Below are 20,367 nucleotides of genomic sequence, written 5' to 3'. Positions count from 1 at the left end.
CTGGGTCTCATTAACATAAGATCACTGTCCTCAAAATCATTGTTGATCAATGATCTAATTATTGATCATCACTTAGATATGATTGGGCTATGTGAAACCTGGCTTAAACCTACAGCTGTCCTCCCCTTAAATGAGGCCTGCCCACCAGCATATACATTTAGTCACGTCCCTCATGATGCGAAGCAAGGCGGGGGTGTTGCTCTTATTTATAAATCTAGGTTTAACTTAGTAGCTGCTGGGGGTTACAAATATCACTCGTTTGAACATCTGATTCTCCGCTCTGCTCAGGATATTACACATTGCCAAGGTCAGAATAATAAAAATCAGTCGTATTCTTGGTCACTGTATATAGGCCTCCTGGCCCATATTCTGAATTCTTAGATGAATTTGGTGCGTTCATCTCTAACTTGTCAACTAGTGCAGATAACATTCTGATCCTTGGTGACTTTAACATTCATATAAATAAGCCTTCTGATCCCCTCTGCAAATCATTTATGGAAATTGTGGATGCATTAGGATTTCGGCAATGCATTCGGGATTCGACGCATATTAGTGGAAATACCCTGGATCTGGTTCTCGCACGTGGTATTGCTGTCACGAATATTGACATCATGCCTCTTACATCAGTGGTGTCTGATCACTTACTTATTAAGTTTACAGTTTCACTGCCGTGTTTAGTGGAACAACAACCTCATATATCATTACGGCGATGCATCAACTCCTCAACTAAGACTGAACTCGAAGCTAGACTGCCTGATGTCTTAGCTTCACATTTGACAAATACCTAGTCAGTAGACAGACTTGTGGATAGTTTAAACTCAATGCTCAAAATTACACTCAACATGATTGCACCACCTGTGTTAAAACCGCGCTCCCCCAAATCACACTCACCTTGGTTCAATGATTATCTGCGTGACCTCAAGCATAAAGCAAGAGGTCTAGAACGGAAATGGCGTCGTTCAAAATTAGAAGTATTTCACCTTGCGTGGCGTGATGCTATCTTAGACTATAAGCATGCATTATTGGGTACAAAGCAGACTTACTACTCTGATTTGATCAACAAAAACAAGCATAACTCAAAGTTCTTGTTTGACATGGTGGGAACACTTTTGCATGGACAACCATCTGTAGTTCGCTCTCCTTTTACAGCACAAGATTTTCTGGATTACTTTGGGAAGAAAATAGAAGACATCAGGTTAAACATAAGGTTAAACAGGTTAAGCATGCCTTAATCCAGCCACTACACCCTGCTATTGATGTGGGCACAGATTTATAGAATTTGACAGTATCTCACTAGGCATGCTGACAAAACTCATAATGTCAACAAAAAGCACAACCTGCTTATTTGATCCTATACCAACAAAACTGTTTAAGGACCTGTGGCCCACTCTTGGGCCGACTGTGCTGGAAATTATTAATCTTTCTTTAACTTCTGGATCTGTTCCTAAATGTTTAAAATCTGCAGTGATTAAACCATTACTTAAGAAACCTAATCTTGACCCTAGTGTATTGACAAACTATTGGCCGATATCAAATATATCATTTTTCTCTAAAATTCTGGAAAAAGTGGTTTCACGGCAGCTCGTAGACTATCTTACTGAGAATAATCTCTTTGAGCCACTGCAGTCTGCTTTTACAAAATATCATTCCACAGAGACGGCTCTCACTAAAGTGGTGAATGATCTTCTGCTTACAATGGATTCAGACACCACTACGGTTCTGTTGCTGTTAGATCTCAGTGCTGCATTTGATACAGTGGATCATCATATTATACTTGATAGGCTGGAAAATCATTTTGGGATTACTGGGAGTGCCCTTGCATGGCTGACGTCATACTTGACCAGTCGTTCTCACTGTGTTTTGTACAGTACCACTACCTCTAACCTTAGTGACATGAAATTTGGGGTTCCACAGGGGTCTGTCTTAGGCCCTCTGCTTTTCTCCCTTTATATAGCACCCCTTGGGCACATATTGCAGCATTTTGGGATTACCTTTCACTGCTATGCAGATGATACTCAGTTATACATGCCAATAACTGCTGGTAATCTCGTTCACATAAAATCCTTAGAAGATTGCCTTGCAGCAGTGAGAAGATGGATGTCTAGAATCTTCCTACTTTTAAACTCTGATAAGACTGAAATGATGGTTCTTGGTCCAGTGAGACATCGGCATCAATTTGACCAGTTAATGCTCAGCCTCGGCTCGTGTGTCATACATCACACTGACAAAGTGAGGAGCCTTGGAGTAATTTTTGATCCTGCGTTGTCCTTTGGCCTCCACATTAGAAATATTACTAGGACTGCTTTCTTCCACCTGCAAAATATAGCGAAGATTCGTCCCATCCTGTCTATGGCTGATGCTGAGACCCTGATCCATGCATTTATCTCTTCTAGATTGGACTACTGCAATGTTCTATTTTCTGGTTTACCGCAGTCTAGCATTAGGGGTCTCCAATTGGTTCAAAATGCTGCAGCCAGACTTCTGACACGAAGCAGAAAGTTCGACCACATTACACCCATTTTGGCATCCCTTCACTGGCTTCCTGTCCCAGTGAGATCAGATTTTAAGGTTCTGCTACTAACCTATAAAATTATTCATGGACTGGCACCTCCCTATCTAGCTGACCTAATTAAACCTTACGTACTGGCCCGGGCTTTACATTCTCAGGGTGCAGGACTACTTTGTGTCCCTAAGATGAATAAGAAGTCTGCGGGTCACAGAGCTTTCTCTTATCGTGCCCCTGTTCTGTGGAATGATCTCCCTGCATCAATAAAACAGTCAGATTCTGTGGAGACTTTCAAGTCCAGACTTAAGACGCACTTATTTTCCCTTTCATATGGCTAGCATACTGGTACAGTTTTGTTTCACGCTTTTTACTCTTAATTCATTATTAGTAATTGGAGCGGGTCGTGGCCTCAACTTTACCTAAATTCTGGGTCTTTTAGTGAAGTTTAGGGCTAGTGGCTGGCGATCACCTTAGTATTTCTCTGTTTTTCTTGTTATTTAATGCTGGCAAATTATACAGTATTTTTTTTTTTGTCTTTTTGATGCCTGATTCTGTTTTTTCTCTCTGTTTAAGGTGCAGCTCCATCCAGAGATGGGAGTTGTATTCGTGTTGGCGATCCTCTTGTCCTGTGCACCAATAGCATTTCTTGTATATTCATCTGTGAATTGTTCTGTAATTTGTTTGTAGCATGGCCCAAGCAGAGGGTCACCCCTTTGAGTCTGGTCTGCTTGAGGTTTCTTCCTCAGAGGGAGTTTTTCCTTACCACTGTTGCTCTGGGGGTTGGTAAGGTTAGACCTTACCTGTGTGAAGCGCTTTGAGGCAACTCTGTTGTGATTTGGCACTATATAAATGAAAATAAATTGAAAATTGAAATTATTGTTCACTGTTGTTAGTTAATATCACTAATTTCTCCAAAAATATTAGTCCTACTATCTTTCCGTTTTCACAGTGTTCGTCATTGACCCAAAATACATAAGCATACTAAATGGCAAATGTCAGCTCTTCCCGGTTTGTCTGTGATCAAAGCCATACACACGTAGGCACACAGAGGCCACTTGGCTATTATAATATATATTAATTCTACACAGACATGATATTTTCAAAACTCTTCATGTTAACATGAATAATTTAGAAAAATATCATGTCTGTTGAGCCCTGAGTAGGCTACGTATATCAGATGGCTAAAACAGATAAATTAAGCCGAGCAATACATTATTGCACTGCACTGTCAGTCAGTCATTCACGATATCATCGATTGACACAGAGGGGACTATATTAGCAGAAAATTTGGGGAATCGTGAAGTTGTAGCCCCATTTCTTCATTTATACCACCCATTATAATTGGTACATTCTCTCTCATCCACCTGAAGCAAAAGAGAATTAATTATTTGAATCACCTATTATAATTTATTTATGAAGCTTTATCATTGGGCATCCCAGTGACAGAAACAGTGATTTGGTGAATTGAGGGAGGTGAAAGCCGACTGTAGAATCTGTGGTTTATACTTAGATACCCTCTGGCATCACAACCAAAGTGTGATCCAGCAAGCAGTAATGGCCCATGCATTTCTGATCTGTGCAATGCAGAGACCTGAATTGCTCACATATGTTTTTCATATGCTGCTAATTTACAACTCAGTGGGGTTCAATCTACTGGTGCCCTGAGTGAAACAGAAAACTGGTCACGTAGATGATTGCTGCGTCACTACTGGAAGGATGGGCTGTTATTTGCATACTTTACACACTCTGCTGAGCTGCAACCATTAACATATTCATTTAGACTACCCTCCAGAAGAGTATTTTGTAACATAAAATGCGAACATGCATTCCTAAATTGGATACAGATATCACCGCAGGCCTTTTAGGGCCAGATTATAGGCTGCTGCAGTACTGCAGAGTTTTAACTATTCATATGTTTCTAAGAGAGAATATGTTGTAGTGTGATACTTCAACTTGGGAGAACATGATGATGGTCATAAAGATGGGCCAGCTGGCAGAATGACATTTATTTGATTTATTCATATGAATTAACATTCACATGTAGAAAATGTTGATGTGGTGTGCTAAAAAAACTGAAGTGCTGCATTCAAATGTTCTAACAGTCAGGAAAGTTTCAGACTGAATCGTGTGAATACATCCAAGCTGCTACAATTTATACAGAACATATTTTGTAGTTTTAAATTAACAGCATTTTGAGTGGGACCAAATATATTTGGGCACAGTGTTAAATCAGAAAAAAATGCAAATTCAATGGATACCATGATTGCAGCATCTTAGAATCTGAGTGAGGAATTAGACTGTCTGGGGTTGTGGTGGTCCTGGATCAAGACTAAAGGCACCTTGACACTTGCATAAATTTGATCCCCACACAGCAAGTAAACTTACTGTAGACTGTTCTAAACTGTGTGCGGCTGTGTGCCAGTGTGCCAAGAAAATTTTGAAATGTTCAAAATTTCTGCATGCATAAATTTCGTGCCACTTCCGTGAACTAGTCATGAACATTGCGCAAACTATTTGCAAACACTGTGTCACTGCCACTATGTAACAAATTTTTATTTTGTTCCTGGGTACACAGTATTTTTTCCTAACCTGTTATGCCTTAAATAAATAGAAAATAGCTGTTATTCCACAGAAACTTTGCTTCTGTGATCAGGACAATGATATTTTGAAATTTGTCTGTTTTCAAGAATATTCTCGATTCGCCTTCACTACTACTTAGTGGTCTTCTATAATATTCTATAACTGCTAGAACTGTCCAGAATTTTCTAGAAGTTTCCAGAATTATCTAGAAATTTCAAGAAACTTTTAGAACTTTCTAGAACGTTAAAAAAAATAAAATCAAAGTTTGTGCTGAATGTAGTAATTTTTCCATAAACTTTAGACATAAGCAGTTGAAATATAACACTTAGAAGCCAGGAACAAAAATTGTGTTACATAGTGTAATTAATTCGTGTCATTGTGCACAGAGCATCTGAACCTGAAATTAGATTATGAAGAGATGTTACATCTATAATAAACATAACTTTACATATACATTATCTAACTCATAAGAAGGAATGAAAATGCAACTGTGTCACCAATCCATTACAACATATATATTATAAACCTTTGAGACAAGATTCCAAATGCGTTGTCCACCACATTATGAGCATGAGACAAACTGCAGCTGTAGATAATTTCTCTGTGATTCTGTGAGTGATGAGAGAATGGTTTCATCAGCCAAGTCCTGAGAGCGAATGCATCATCAGATACGAAATGATATGGCACAGGTTTGCTATTTTATATAGTATGGCTTCAAGCGGGACAGAGTGGGACCAAATAATGCCACTCTGCTTTACGCATGCGCAAAGTGGTTGTGGTAATGTATGTATTTGTGTGAACAACCCACATTGTGCGTACCATGTCATACACTGTACGACATGATACACCAACAATACTTGAACAGGGCGTAAATCAGTTGTGCTATAATGTGCCATTGCGCACCATATTCAGCCACACATTGCGTGAAAAGTGCATAACGTGTAAACATGACATGAACAGTGCACAGACTTGGCTTCACACTTTCAAGCATACCATCTAAATGACTTGCATTGGCACGATGCATTGTGTGGCAGTGCAGGGATCAAATTTGTGCAAGTGTCAAGGTAGCTTAAGACCCAGACTTTCACTGACTTCCTGGACTCTGCCATCAGAAGTGTATCTATGCAATGAAAGTGTTGAACTTTATGAGACATTCAGTTATATCGGCAGTGGCATTCATGTCTCTGGGTCCTCAGCCTTTGACATCAAGGGACACCTGGAAGGATCTCATAGAGTCATGAGGTCACTGGACAGAGGTGTTCAGTAATCCTGATGTCTTTGTTTTTATTTATCATGCAAAGGCATCGAGATAAGTGAACACTGAACATTACTGGGCAATGGTCCAAGTCTTTATGGTCCTGGTGCTCCCTGTCTTACTGTATGGATGGAAGACTTGGACAGCAAGCAGTGATCCAAGGGGTTGGCTGGATGTCTTTATTCGGATGTCTCTCCAGAGGATCTTAGGGTACCATTGGAATGACTTTGTGTCAAATGAACAGTCACTTAGGGAGACTCAGATGAGAAATATCACTTGCATTGTGAGGAAGCATCAGCTAAAACAATTGGCCATGTGGCGTGTTTCTCTGTGCAAGATCTTGCATGTAGGTGCCTCAGTGTTGAGGACCCCAATGGCTGGAGAAGGCCAAGGAGACGCACACATTTCATCTGTTTGTGGCAGACAAGTAGCTACTTTCGATAGGTAGGGATGCCTACCTGGGTGATTGCCATCTCAAGGCAGTTCTGTAGTGTGGTGGACATGACATGGCACTAATGCCTGCTCCCAGATCTGATCTATTAGAGGCTTAAATCAAAACTAATAGAGCTGATACAACTTGAATAGAATTCATTTAACACTGTGCAGCTAGTGAATTTGGTCCCATTCAAACTATAGTTGAATTAACACTGCCTCTGTACCTTAGGTCTTTAATCCCCAAATTGCTCCCAATGTGCAGTTGAGTGTCTTGCAATCCAGCAGCCTGACATCAGTGTATGAGTGTTTGTGTGAACAGGTGACTATGAGGCCTCACTGTAAAGTGCTTTGAGCATGGAAGTGCAGTATAAATGCAGGCCATTTACATGTTACCATGTGCAGATTGTATTGACTCGGCCCTGTATTTGACCCGATAGTGCCTACACAGAAACCTACAACATGTGCTCACTCTCTGCTGGTCCACTGGCTGGTTCAGTGGGTGATGTTGAGAGAGAGACAGCAGATGAGACCCAAGGACAGACCTCAGAGGAGGAAGAAAGATGGATCGACATCAACTACGACAGACTGGTTAGTTATTAAAACTCTTCATTACTGTTCTAAATATAGACATATGACATGGTGTAATTAGAATACTGTTGCTGGGAAAGTAATCATAATAACAAATCAGTATTTGTGCTTTTTACTCTTTTCTCTTGTTTTTATCAAAGAGGGCCAATATTAATACAATAACATGCTTTTGAAGGGCGGTATGCATTTTCAGAGGCCCGACGTTCATGCCCAGTCACCCACGAGGGTGAATATCTGTCATTTTGGGTGACTGGGCATGAACGGAGGGCCTCAGAAAATGCATACCGCACAACAACAGCATGTTTTTTGCATTATTATCACTTTTTACTGAGATACACAACACGTAACGCGTACATAAAAAGTTGGCTCACTTTAACTTTTGTCGTGTTGGCTGGCGCGCGCTGCTCTCCAAATTCGGCAGTGCGTCCTCATCAAGCTGGCTGCTTTAGCTGCTGTTCATTGTCGTACTATCCATGAGAAAATCATCCGGAATATCCATATTGGGACCAAAACACACTTCTCGCCTTTTCATCTTTTCCTCTCTGGACAGTTTTTTTCCCCCCTCTGCAGACAGTTCTTGGGCTGTGCGTGTGCTATGACGTCATTTGTTTATGCACAGCGGGCGGGTATAGCCAGGTAGCGTCGACGTAAATCTACGATACCGGCCTAGCAACGCCTTGGTAAAGTGATAATAATAATACAATAACATGCTTTTGGAGGGCAGTATGCATTTTCAGAGGCTCGACGTCCATGCCCGGTTGCCCAAAATGACAAATATTCACCCGATATCTGTCATTTTGGGTGACTGGGCATGGATGGAGGGACTCTGAAAATGTATACCGCACAACAACTGCATGTTATTTGCATTATTATCACTTACTGAGATACACAAGACGTGGAATCACATTACCAATATTTAATGTAATTTCAAAATGCACAACACCCAGCAAACACATACATAAAAAGTTGGCTCACTTTAACTTTTGTTGTTTTGGCTGGTACCGTGCTGCTCTCCAAATTCGCCAGTGTGTCCTCATCAAGCTGGCTGCATTGGCTGCTGGTCATTGTCGTACTATCCATGAGAAAATCATCCGGAATATCCATATTGGGACCAACACACACTTCTCGCCTGACAGAATTGACAATAATGGAGTTATTCTATCAGTATTCACACCAAACCATAAGTCAGCATGACTTTATTTTCTAATTTACAGGAGTTGTAAATTAGCACTTGTTGCTATACTCTGTATGCATCACATCAGCTACAAGCTTTGATTTGTGGCTATGTCTGATTGTATTGTCCCTGTCAAATAAACTAATAAATAAATAAATAAAAGACCTCCGCCTGACCAGAGCGTTGTGATAGTTAGAGAGCTGGCTTTGTGGCTGTGCTCAGCTTGCTTCTGTGCTGAAAGCCATGTAGTAAACAAGAGCTTCCAGCAGGGGGCAGGCTGTTCAAACATAGAAGTGCGGGCTCATTGTTTGGGTCTCTTGTCACTTTTGATGGCTCCAAAAGCGATTGTGGTGTTAAAACTCAAATTCAGCTTGTTAGTAGTTGCAAGTGTACCAGAGACAATACTAGAATTTATCAGTTGAGTGGTGTCCAAAAAATGAGGTGGGCTTCATAGATAATTGGCAAAGCTTCTGGGGAAAACCTGGTCTTGTTAGGAGAGACGGCATCCATCCCACTTTGGATGGAGCAGCTTTCATTTCTAGAAATTCAATTCAAAAAGAAAAAATAATATAGCACCTTCAACTGCACCACAGACTAAAACAGTTAAATGTGGTCTATTAAACATTAGGTCTCTCTCTTCTAAGTCCCTGTTAGTAAATGATATAATAATTGATCAACATATTGATTTATTCTGCCTTACAGAAACCTGGTTACAGCAGGATGAATATGTTAGTTTAAATGAGTGAACACCCCCGAGTCACACTAACTGCCAGAACACTCGTAGCACGGGCCGAGGCGGAGGATTAGCAGCAATCTTCCATTCCAGCTTATTAATTAATCAAAAACTCAGACAGAGCTTTAATTCATTTGAAAGCTTGACTCTTAGTCTTGTACATCCAAATTGGAAGTCCCAAAAACCAGTTTTATTTGTTATTATCTATCGTCCACCTGGTCGTTACTGTGAGTTTCTCTGTGAATTTTCGGACCTTTTGTCTGACTTAGTGCTTAGCTCAGATAAGACAATTATAGTGGGCGATTTTAACATCCACACAGATGCTGAGAATGACAGCCTCAACACTGCATTTAATCTATTGTTAGACTCGATTGGCTTTGCTCAAAATGTAAATGAGTCCACCCACCACTTTAATCATACCTTAGATCTTGCTCTGACTTATGGTATGGAAATTGAAGACTTAACAGTATTCCCTGAAAACCCCCTTCTGTCTGATCATTTCTTAATAACATTTACATTTACTCTGATGGACTACCCAGCAGTGGGGAATAAGTTTCATTACAGTAGAAGTCTTTCAGAAAGCGCTGTAACTAGGTTTAAGGATATGATTCCTTCTTTATGTTCTCTAATGCCATATACCAACACAGGGCAGAGTAGCTACCTAAACTCTGTGAGTGAGATAGAGTATCTCGTCAATAGTTTTATATCCTCATTGAGGACAACTTTGGATGCTGTAGCTTCTCTGAAAAAGAGCGCCTTAAATCAGAAGTGCCTGACTCCGTGGTATAACTCACAAACTTGCAGCTTAAAGCAGATAACCCGTAAGTTGGAGAGCAAATGGCGTCTCACTAATTTAGAAGATCTTCACTTAGCCTGGAAAAAGAGTCTGTTGCTTTCAGTGATGCCGGTATTTGGTTAGACTCTTTCTCTCCGATTGTTCTGTCTGAGTTATTTTCATTAGTTACTTCCTCCAAACCATCAACATGTCTATTAGACCCCATTCCTACCAGGCTGCTCAAGGAAGCCCTACCATTAATTAATGCTTTGATCTTAAATATGATCAATCTGTCTTTATTAGTTGGCTATGTACCACAGGCTTTTAAGGTGGCAGTAATTAAACCATTACTTAAAAAGCCATCACTTGACCCAGCTATCTTAGCTAATTATAGGCCAATCTCCAACCTTCCTTTTCTCTCAAAAATTCTTGAAAGGGTAGTTGTAAAACAGCTAACTGATCATCTGCAGAGGAATTGTCTATTTGAAGAGTTTCAGTCAGGGTTTAGAATTCATCATAGTACAGAAACAGCATTAGTGAAGGTTACAAATGATCTTCTTATGGCCTCAGAAAGTGGACTCATCTCTGTGCTTGTTCTGTTAGACCTCAGTGCTGCTTTTGATACTGTTGACCATAAAATTTTATTACAGAGATTAGAGCATGCCATAGGTATTAAAGGCACTGCGCTGCAGTGGTTTGAATCATATTTATCTAATAGATTACAATTTGTTCATGTAAATGGGGAATCTTCTTCACAGACTAAGGTTAATTATGGAGTTCCACAAGGTTCGGTGCTAGGACCAATTTTATTCACTTTATACATGCTTCCCTTAGGCAGTATTATTAGACAGCATTGCTTAAATTTTCATTGTTACGCAGATGATACCCAGCTTTATCTATCCATGAAGCCAGAGGACACACACCAATTAGCTAAACTGCAGGATTGTCTTACAGACATAAAGACATGGATGACCTCTAATTTCCTGCTTTTAAACTCAGATAAAACTGAAGTTATTGTACTTGGCCCCACAAATCTTAGAAACATGGTGTCTAACCAGATCCTTACTCTGGATGGCATTACCCTGACCTCTAGTAATACTGTGAGAAAGCTTGGAGTCATTTTTGATCAGGATATGTCATTCAGTGCACATATTAAACAAATATGTAGGACTGCTTTTTTGCATTTGCGCAATATCTCTAAAATTAGAAAGGTCTTGTCTCAGAGTGATGCTGAAAAACTAATTCATGCATTTATTTCCTCTAGGCTGGACTATTGTATTCATTATTATCAGGTTGTCCTAAAAGTTCCCTGAAAAACCTTCAGTTAATTCAAAATGCTGCAGCTAGAGTACTGACAGGAACTAGAAGGAGAGAGCATATCTCACCCATATTGGCCTCTCTTCATTGGCTTCCTGTTAATTCTAGAATAGAATTTAAAATTCTTCTTCTTACTCATAAGGTTTTGAATAATCAGGTCCCATCTTATCTTAGGGACCTCATAGTACCATATCACCCCAATACAGCGCTTCGCTCTCAGACTGCAGGCTTACTTGTAGTTCCTAGGGTTTGTAAGAGTAGAATGGGAGGCAGAGCCTTCAGCTTTCAGGCTCCTCTCCTCTGGATCCAGCTCCCATTTCGGATCAGGGAGACAGACACCCTCTCTACTTTTAAGATTAGGCTTAAAACTTTCCTTTTTGCTAAAGCTTATAGTTAGGGCTGGATCAGGTGACCCTGAACCATCCCTTAGTTATGCTGCTATAGACGTAGACTGCTGGGGGGTTCCCATAATGCACTGAGTGTTTCTTTCTCTTTTTGCTCTGTATGCACCACTCTGCATTTAATCATTAGTGATTGATCTCTGCTGTCTTCCACAGCATGTCTTTTTCCCGATTCTCTCCCCTCAGCCCCAACCAGTCCCAGCAGAAGACTGCCCCTCCCTGAGCCTGGTTCTGCTGGAGGTTTCTTCCTGTTAAAAGGGAGTTTTTCCTTCCCACTGTCGCCAAGTGCTTGTCACAGGGGGCGTTTTGACCGTTGGGGTTTTTCCGTAATTATTGTATGGCTTTGCCTTACAATATAAAGCGCCTTGGGGCAACCGTTTGTTGTGATTTGGCGCTATATAAATAAAATTGATTTGATTTGATCGGTTATCTGTAACTTCCGATACGTTTTTGGGTGGTTTATCTTTATCAAAGGTAACTTTTCAGGTTTCTGATTATCTGTTATCGAAGTTAATTTTTTGGTTATCTGTGCCCACCACTGATTAATGCCCAGTCCTGCTACATATCCCAGGAACCATTGTTTAAAACTCTAATTGGGCACGAATGAGTTTGTAAAAGTGATTCTGTCTACAATGAGGGACTCTGTATCGCCTATCAGGTGGTAGGAGTTCATACTCGGGGTAGAGGATGTGGGAAGGATCTGACAAAGCTTGCTGTGCTTGTCTGAGAACATACATGGACTGCAGGGAAGAGTTTTCTAAGGAATTTTATGGCCATTTTTTTATGTGTCAGGCTTCACAGAGCGAGGAGGTAGACATGGAAAACAAGCGGGGCAGATGCTCTCTAGGAACAGGGTTAGTGACCCCTGGTTTAATCATAAGCATGGGTGCATCGTTAAACAGTTCTGCAGAATTGCCATTCTAAATGTCACCTATATATCAGCATTGGGCCAAAGATTTGGCCTTAGCCTGTGAGATTGACTTTTAACTTTTAAACAGTTTATCCTTGGCTGAACCTCAATTATTCCACCGGGTTTGGCCCAAATTTTGTTTACACACAGATGCATGGACAGACACACAGGACTGAAAACAATACCTTCACATTTAGAACTTATTGCTGCACGTAAGGATAGTAAAACAATTTGTGACACTTTTCAAATTGTGCTCATGAGCCAAAGTATTAATGCAGGTTAATGGAGGTTAATGAGCTACTACAATACTGTCATCATTACTTAGAATTTGATTGCTGCTTGGAGAGAGGAGCCAAATATATTTGCTGAAGCAGAGCCAAAATGCTTTTCCTCGTGCTCCGGGGTCATTAGAAGTAAATACTATGATTCTTTATAGCCTGACGGAAGATCCAGAGCCTTCTACATCGCTAAAGAACTGGCGGACACCGAGAGATTGTAAGTGAAATGTGAATTCTTTTTGCACATCAAATAACTTTGCTTATCAGTCAAAAACAAAGCTTCTGTTCATCAATGTTTAATCTATTTTCTATCTGCAGACATGTGAAATCCCTCAAGCTTCTGCAGGAAGTGAGTGACAAATTTGCATTTTTGTTTCATAGTAAATAAAAAAGAAGTAATTGTCATGTTCTCTGTCACCAAATCAACAGGTTTTTGTTTTTTACAGGAACTAGGTAATAGTACCCTTGGGGATGAAGGCAGCCAGGATTACAGAAATCTAGCATCTGATTTCAGTGATCTTGACCTTCTCGCAAATGACTGACCTCTGGCTGACCTTGCCTTGGCATTTCTAGAATCCAAAATTGTGCCACATATGGTCCAAATTAAGTTGATAATCAAATTCTATTACCTTTGTCAAACTGAATGAATGAAGGGCAGTTTTTGGGCCAGCCTTCACTGGTATACCAAGTTTGGCAGAAATCAGCAAAAGGACCTCAGAAGAGTTGAACAGCAAACAGACAGGCAGACGGGAACTTGGCCCCAGTGATTGACCTTTAGCGAATTTAACCTTGTGGGGTAATTCCAGAACCCACCACTGTATGTGTGTCAACTTTGGTGTAAATCAGAGTGAAAACCTTAATTTTTGACCTTTGACCCCAATGACCTTGACCTCGTGATTGAGCTCACCTAGGTAATTCCACAATCCATCTATATCCCACATTTGGTGGGCATTTGAAGTAAAGAATTAAAACTTTGACTTTTGATCCACACGTCAAGTTTGGTGGGATTTGGGCAAAGGAGTAGAGGAACAAATAGAGAGATCAACCAAAATTTTGGCCCTTTGACCCTAATAAGCTTGACCTTTACCAAAACAACCCCTTTAAGGGCAATTCCAGGGTTATCCTTCATCTGGATATTTGTAGAGTAGTGGAACAGTTGTAGTGTGGCACTCTGCTCCACAGTCGCACATTCACAGCTGGCAGCTGCAAATGTACAACCACAGTTTGAACATTTAGTTGCTGAGCTGCTTTATTGGAACTGTTGGGGGTTTGGTGCCATCCTTAAGTGCACCTCCACAGTTGTATCCATGGAGCAAACACTATTGCATGTAGCAAACTTAATTTATCCTGCTGGTGTGGGAACAAAACCAACGATTCTGATCACAGCATCTGAAGAGATGAAGAGAGTTGCTAATATAAAAGCTTGTGTTCTCCCTGTTGTAGAGTTTTCAGTTGGGTTTAAAGAATATGGCTATGCAAACTTTGGGAAAACTCCAAAAAAATGCTTTCCTCCACATTCCCATTTTTTGTGTCAGGATTTCCGTGAAGCAGTGCGCGCGGCAGTCGGGGATGAAGGAGAACCTGTGCTGACTGAAGAAAGGCTTCGGGAGATCCTCAATGAGCTGCCCGATGTTTACACGCTACACCGCAGGATCCTCACTGAGCTGGAGAATCGAATCCGACACTGGTGGGACGCGTTCAGCTCTGATGCTATAAATGCAGTGGTGGGCACAGCTAACCGAAAACTTAGGTTTGATAATCATTAATCTGCTAACTGAAAAGTTACCATTTATGACGCTAAACCAATAAACCGCTAAAAAATTTAGCTGAAGTTACCACTAACCGCTAACTTTTAATGTTGACTCGGTCGAGGCCACATTGGATTACAATGTCGGCTACTGATATGCCAGCAGTGGTTGCTGGGTAAATTCAAGATCACAAACACAAAACGAACACACGAAAATAAAAAACTAAAACCTCAAACTCTGTCATCATCTTTATCAAAGGCAGTAAATCGCAGTATTAGAAGTCACAGTTTATCTCTGTATTATTCTCAAGGTTGGTGGTACTTCACTTCAGCCAATCCGAAGATAGGAATTCATACTTCCGTGACTGGCCTCTCTGTGACAACACGCTCGGGCTGTATGTTGCTCTATTGAAATCAGCCAGTTTTTTATTGTCTCTAACTTGCTTCTAACGGCCAGCTGACAGCTATCATTGCCTGAAACGATGAGATTTATACCATGAGAACATACGAGGTCTGTCAATAAAGTATAGGTCCTTTTTATTTTTTTCAAAAACTATATGGATTTCATTCATATGTTTTTATGTCAGACATGCTTGAACCCTCGTGCGCATGCGTGAGTTTTTCCACGCCTGTCGGTGACGTCATTCGCCTGTGAGCACTCCTTGTGGGAGGAGTCGTCCAGCCCCTCATCGGAATTCCTTTGTCTGAGAAGTTGCTGAGAGACTGGCGCTTTGTTTGATCAAAATTTTTTCTAAACCTGTGAGACACATCGAAGTGGACACGGTTCGAAAAATTAAGCTGGTTTTCGGTGAAAATTTTAACGGCTGATGAGAGATTTTGAGGTGATACTGTCGCTTTAAGGACTTCCCACGGTGCGAGACGTCGTGCAGCGCTCCCAGGCGCCGTCGTCAGCCTGTTTCAAGCTGAAAACCTCCACATTTCAGGCTGTATTGATCCAGGACGTCGTGAGAGAACAGAGAAGTTTCAGAAGAAGTCGGTTTCAGCATTTTATCCGGATATTCCACTGTTAAAGGAGATTTTTTAAATGAAAAACTCACGCATGCGCACGAAGGTTCAAGCTTGGCTGACGTAAAAACATATGAATCAAATCCATATGGTTTTTGAAAAAAATAATAAGGTTGGATACTTTTCTAATAGACCTCGTATATGATTTTAGGGTTTACAAACATTTTTGATCGTTAAACTTTACTCACTTTACCAGCAAAAAAAAAAATGTTAGCGGACTTGAAAGTTAATGGAACTAAGTTTAGCGGAAGCTAATTGGTCCGCTGATGATTTTCAAAGTGAGCTGAAAAGCTAATCTGCTAACAAAAAAGTTAGCTTCACTAATTAGCAATTAACGGAACTATGCCCACCACAGTATAAATGTAAATACAGGCACACTTCTTTCAAAAGATGTGACCGACCATCCAACATCATTCTAGAGGTCTACATTTTGATACATTGCATAAATCTTGTACTAGCAGGATTAGTGTGCTTCTCCTTTTAGGGAAGAGAGTCAGAGGATTGCAGACATCTTCCTGTCGAGGAGGGCAGAATTCTTGGTTTTTACTACTTACATTGGCCATTATGACCGCAGTATGAATCTACTGGATGACAACTGTCAAACCTCACCTGGATTTGCTCTCACTGTTCACCAGTTTGAGGTCAGTCCAACAGTTTTAACTCTTAAAACAACACAAAAAGCCACACAAGAACTAATTTGTGTCTAAGTTTGTTTAACTTGTCAAAAGCTATTTAAAATAGAAACAGGGGTCAGTCAGGGCAATAGCTTCTCACTTTATTGGTGTTATATTGTGCTTATGTGTTGATTCTAAAAGTGTATTGCAATGATTGCATATACTTTCTGGGTATGGCATTATACAGTCCATGTTTTCCTCAAGGAACAATAAAGTAAATGGTAAATGGACTGCATTTATATAGTGGTTTTCCATCTGTATCAGACGCTCAAAGCGCTTTACATGTCAGTGCCTGATATTCACCCCGATGTGAGAGTGCTGCCATACAAGGCGCTCACTACACACCGGGAGCAACAAGGGTATTAAGGACCTTGCCTAAGGGCCCTTAGTGATTTTCTAGTCAGGCTGGGATTTGAACCGAGGATCCTCTGGTCTCAAGCCCAACGCTTAAACACTAGACCATCACCTCCCCTAATTGTACATGATGTATGTGATGATAATAATAATAATAATAATAATAATAATAATAATAATAATAATATCATTTCTGAAACATTCTGCATTCTGAGATGGCAGGACATGTGAGGACACTGTGAGGGAATGATTAGCAATCAGCATGTTTGGAAAGGTAAGATAAAGAGAGACATAAGCCATCAGATGCAAGTTCTTTGAGGACTCATCATGAGGAGAACAAGTAAGTGAATGATAGTCCTAATTTTATTGAAAGAAACAACAGCGCTGTGTCTTTTGCTATTAAAAGAATCTGTCATGACACCCAAAGGAAAAGTGTTGAACACATATTAGAAAGAAATACATTTGGCATCAGCCACTCAGAACAGCTATTAAACTGTAAACATCTCTATAAAACAAAGGAATCTTAAAATTAATGTGGTTTTAATTTCCCAAAAGCTTTTTAAGCTCAACAGTTGGTACAGAATACTATAATTGGCTTAAATGAAATTAGCAGGCATGAAGCATGGTTGATATTATCATACCTGAAAAAGACATACATCATTACCTATCTGGTAATAAGTTTGTAATACGGCATAATATGATACCAATATACTGTTTTTTGTTTTGTTTGTTTGTTTCGTACAATGTTATTGAACCAAATCTTGGCTGTGGATCCCAGAAGGTTTTGGAATATTAATTATTATCCCACCCAGTATGAAAACAGTGGGATATAGGGATCAGCATGCCAATCTGACCATCCATCTGTCCATCCGTCCATCTGTCTGTCTATCCATTTTTGCTTGTTCGTGTGATATCTCTTTCATTCATATTTAGCATAAAGGTGTACTTGGGTGATCCCTGACACCAGTCGATTTCAGTGACCTTGGTGTCAATTTCAAGGTCACAGCGAGATAATCAAGATATTGTCAATGTCACCCTTGTTAGCACAATATCTCAAGAACCAGGTGACCAATTACATTCATATTTAGCATAAGGGGTTTGGGCAGCATGATGGCTTTAGTGGTTAGCACTGTTGCCTCACAGCAAGAAAGTCATGGGATCAATTCCCATCTGCGTGGAGGATAAATGTTCTCCCCGTGTTTGTGTGGATTCTCTCCGGGTGCTCCGACTCCTCTCACATCCAAAAACATACAGATTAGGTGGACTGGAAACTTTAAATCACCTGCAGGTGTGCATGTGGGTGTGAATGTGTTTGTCTATATGTGGTTCTGCGACAGACTGGTGTCCTGTCCAGGATGTACTCTGCCTCATGTCCTACGACTGCTGGGATAGGCTCCAGCCCCCGCTGTGACCCTAAATTGGGGTGAGCAGGTATAGAAAATGGATGGATGGAATATGCAGACATGCAGGCAGTTGGCTTTGCCTCCCTCCTTGGAATTATTACGCCCTTTTGCAGTAATCTTGTTGGATTGTAGGACAAAACCCCTGTGGCACTGTGTGTATGTACTTAATTTATGGACAAAGGTACTTTCAATAATGCCGCCCACTTTATAGACCACTGAGGAGGAGCTGAGGAGAAGCTGTGGTTAGAAGTCTTAGCAACTGGGCTTTTTTTATTTTTTATTTTTATAAGCACCAGTGTTTAAAAGTCCTTAGATCCTCCTAAACACTTTAAAAAGAAAACTTTTTTGTGTTTACACTTTAGTAGCTGTGTTGACTTGAGATTTGAAATGAGAAATCGCTGACCATACAGTCTTTCTACACCTACACCTTAGTCAAAGTCACCTCAAACACAGTGAGGGTTTGGAATCCTAAACACGTTGTCCTAACTGGTGCTGTTGGCCAGTTACAGGTGCAGATTATTAAAAGGTAAAAATGTGATGAACACTCACATGTTATTATCTGACTTTAGAACCTTGATAGAAAAATCCAAATAAGTCAGATTTGTAACTGTAGGGAGACATGAATAGCTCCAATTTTGCCAGATCTGACATTATGTTTTGTATGTTGATACCATAGAATGTATATATAGGAGAAGCCCTGTCATCCATAGGCTTTCCAGATAGACCTGGAACAGCCGATATGAAGTCATATCTGGGTGTTGCCACGTTAGCAGTGCCAGCAGCACTGTCTCTTAATATATCACGACAAAGCCATAAATGGATAAAGGATTGGACTGTGGGTGGCTTTGGGTTTTGTTGTGTGTCGAAAGATTCCTGAACAGGCCCCTATCTTCAAGCCTGAACCAACTAAGCTAACAGGCCAACCTCGGTTTGGGTTTTATTGAAACATATTTTGGGGACTGCACGGTGGTGGATTGCTTTAGTGTGGGCATTAAAAGTAATGAGCCAACTATTTTCTCAGTAATGGTGCATTAAATGACTTAACAGATGAATTACAGTCAGCTGCTAAGAGTATTAACACTGTTAGCATACAACATTAAAGAAGAAGAGATTTTCACTCAGCTTGAATATTGCAGCAGGGATGTCTTTGATAATCCATTAGGACAAGCCATATTATTCCAGGCATTTATAATAAAATGCTCCAAATGAAACAGACAGCTCCACACAGCTAGCAGATGCATTGACTGACCTCTGAGCTAAAGACGCTATGAGAGTCAGATGTTCTTGGCTCAGTAGCTGTTACTCAAAGCATCCATGCCCCTAATTATGCATAACTTTATGGCTTGAAATATTTTAAACTAAGAAGTGAAAGCAATTTACCCCCTGTACAGTTGTTATAGAGGAGGAAGCTATCTATAGATAGCAAAACTGTTTTTTTTTGTACCAGGCTGTAAACATGTTTATTTCTGCTCTAAAGCTGGATATTTTAACATGGACTTGATTGGGAACCTGCTCACTTTTGTAGCCAGCCTCAAGCGGCCAGTTAAGGAACTGCAACTTTTTTTCTTGTGGGTGGGCTTCGTCTGAGACCATCAAAGCTTATCACTTGGTTGATATCCTTTGTGTCTGTTTTCTTTAACATCACCTAAGAAGCACAGTGTGGTTAACCTTGGAATTATAGAGGAGGAGGAGGAGGAGGAGGAGGAGAAGAAGAAGAGAAGAAGAAGAGGAGGAGGAGAAAAAGAAGAAGATGAAGAAGAAGAAGAGTGGTGTCCAAACTGTTCCAGAAAGAACCGAGAGGGTGCAGGTTTTCTTTGCAGCCACTGACTCCAGCAGGTGATTTCACTGATGAAAACATGACTTTGAGCAGATGGGATGAGTTCATCAGTGAAATCACCTGCTGGAGTCACTGGCTGCAAAGAAAACGTGCACCCTCTCAGCCCTTTCTGAAATAGTTTGGACACCACTGCTTTAGATCACGGGCCATGTAATCAGTATCCCTTTGGATTTTTGAGATTTTTGAAATGTGCGAAAATGTTGGTAAATGAAAGCATATGGTACCCCAAAAACCTGCTTTTTTCGCAAACGTTGATTTTGAGCGTTATAGAGAACCGCTGGCCCAGAATGCTATAAAAACAAAAACTCTAAATAACAACACAGAAAGCATACAATTTGTTGTGTGGGCCGCTGAAGAGGAGGTACTGCTGGCCC

At 40.5% G+C, this 20,367-nt stretch overlaps 1 pseudogene; it reads left to right on the top strand.

The window, feature by feature from the left end:
• LOC117506981 overlaps positions 1 to 20,367 on the top strand; it is a 111,358-nt pseudogene that overhangs the window by 22,705 nt on the left and 68,286 nt on the right.

Source organism: Thalassophryne amazonica, chromosome 3 (genome assembly GCF_902500255.1).
Source record: "Thalassophryne amazonica chromosome 3, fThaAma1.1, whole genome shotgun sequence".
Lineage (NCBI taxonomy): Eukaryota > Metazoa > Chordata > Actinopteri > Batrachoidiformes > Batrachoididae > Thalassophryne > Thalassophryne amazonica.
Note: the sequence above shows the minus strand (reverse complement) of the source record. Positions and strands in the feature narration are given on the sequence as shown.